Raw genomic sequence first — 2,558 nt, forward strand, 5'->3', positions numbered from 1 at the left:
GACTGTCCTTTTATCCGGGTTAGCTGTTTTTTGGGGTTTTTTGTATCCTCAGACAAAACTTTTCGTTTCTTTGGTTGTTTTGGGCGATATATGGATTAGGTAGTACTATCATGGCCAATAATTGCACGTAGGCGTTCCTCCTTCTTCTTCTTTTTGTTTCCTGGCGGCAAGTAGGTGTTAGCATCGACTTCAGTTTTTGTTGTTGTTGTTGTTGTGTCCTGTCCAGCTACTCAGGCAAATCATATTGTTGATGTAGATCAGGGGTGACAAACATACGCTATCCTTTTATCCGGGTTAGCTGTTTTTTTTTTGTATCCTCAGACAAAACTTTTCGTTTCTTTGGTTGTTTTGGAGATTCGGCCATGATAGCAATAATATGCACGTAGGCCTTCCTCCTTTTTCTTCTTTTTGTTGCCTGGGGGCAAGTAGGCGTTAGCATCAGTTTTATTTTTTTTTCTGTGTGTCCTGTCCAGCTACTCAGGCAAATCATATTGTTGATGTAGATCAGGGGTGGCAAACGTACGGCCCATGGGCCGGATCAGGCCCGCGAACAGGTTTTTTTTTTTTTCACGAAAGAAACTCCTGTTCTAAATGTGTCCACTGGATGTCATAATACCAATTATTTTAGGCAAGATTTACACTAAAGGGTGACTGTGGCTCCTCCTTCTCGACCCACATGAAAGCGAGTGAAAGCCAATGTTGATCCTGACTGTCCTTTTATCCGAGTTAGCTGTTTTTTTTGTTTTTTTTAATCCTCACGCAAAACTTTTCGTTTCTTTGGTTGTTTTGTAGATTCGGCCATGATAGCAATAATTGCACGTAGGCGTTCCTCCTTCTTCTTCTTTTTGTTTCCTGGCGGCACGTTGGCGTTAGCATCGACTTCCGTTTTTTGTTGTTTTTGGTGTCCTGTAAGCTACTCAGGCAAATCATATTGTTGATATAGATCAGGGGTGTCAAACGTACGGCCCTCGAACAGATTTTTTTCCGGCCCGCGTGATGAGTTTGCCAAGTATTAAAATGAGCTGTTTTTTTGTTTTTTTTTCTTGAACGGAAGAAACTCCTGTTTTTAAATGTGTCCACTGGATGTCACAATACCAATTATTTTAGACAAGATTTACACTAAAGGGTGACTGTGGCTCCTCCTCCTCGACCCACATGAAAACGAGTGAAAGCCGGGGGGGGGGGGGATGTTGATCCTGACTGTCCTTTTATCCGGGTTAGCTGTTTTTTGTTTTTTTTGTATCTTTAGACAAAACTTTTCGTTTCTTTGGTTGTTTTGGCGTTTCGGCCATGATAGCAATAATTGCACGTAGGCGTTCTGCCTTCTTCTTCTTTTTGTTTCCTGACTTCAGTTTTTGTTTTTTTTCGTGTGTCCTGTCCAGCTACTCAGGCAAATCATACTGTTGATGTAGATCAGGGGTGTCAAACCTACGCTATCCTTTTATCCGGGTTAGCTGTTTTTTTTTTTTTTTTTTGCATCCTCAGACAAAACTTTTCGTTTCTTTGGTTGTTTAGGAGATTTGGCCATGATAGCAATAATTGCACGTAGGCGTTCTGCCTTCTTCTTTTTGTTTCCTGGCGGCAGGTAGACGTCAGCATCGACTTCATTTTATTTTTTTTTATTTTTTTTTTCGTGTGTCCTGTCCAGCTTCTCAGGCAAATCATACTGTTGATGTAGATCAGGGCTGTCAAACGTACGCTATCCTTTTATGCGGGTTAGCTGTTTTTTGGGGGGTTTTTTGTATCCTCAGACAAAACGTTTCGTTTCTTTGGTTGTTTTGGGCGATATATGGATTAGGTAGTACTATCATGGCCAATAATTGCACGTAGGCGTTCATTTTTTTTTTTTTTTTTTTTTTTTTCGTGTGTCCTGTCCAGCTACTCAGGCAAATCATACTGTTGATGTAGATCAGGGGTGTCAAACGTATGCTATCCTTTTATCCGGGTTAGCTGTTTTTTTTGTTTTTTTTTGCATCCTCAGACAAAACTTTTCGTTTCTTTGGTTGTTTAGGAGATTTGGCCATGATAGCAATAATTGCACGTAGGCGTTCTGCCTTCTTCTTTTTGTTTCCTGGCGGCAGGTAGACGTCAGCATCGACTTCATTTTTTTTTTTTTTTTTTTTTTTTTTTCGTGTGTCCTGTCCAGCTTCTCAGGCAAATCATACTGTTGATGTAGATCAGAGCTGTCAAATGTACGCTATCCTTTTATGCGGGTTAGCTGTTTTTTGGGGGGGTTTTTGTATCCTCAGACAAAACTTTTCTTTTCTTTGGTTGTTTTGGGCGATATATGGATTAGGTAGTACTATCATGGCCAATAATTGCACGTAGGCGTTCATTTTTTTTTATTTTTTTTATTTTTTTTCGTGTGTCCTGTCCAGCTTCTCAGGCAAATCATACTGTTGATGTAGATCAGGGGTGTCAAACGTACGCTATCCTTTTATGCGGGTTAGCTGTTTTTTTTTGTTTTTTTTGCATCCTCAGACAAAACTTTTCGTTTCTTTGGTTGTTTAGGAGATTTGGCCATGATAGCAATAATTGCACGTAGGCGTTCTGCCTTC

Source organism: Entelurus aequoreus, linkage group LG20, assembly GCF_033978785.1.
Source record: "Entelurus aequoreus isolate RoL-2023_Sb linkage group LG20, RoL_Eaeq_v1.1, whole genome shotgun sequence".
Lineage (NCBI taxonomy): Eukaryota > Metazoa > Chordata > Actinopteri > Syngnathiformes > Syngnathidae > Entelurus > Entelurus aequoreus.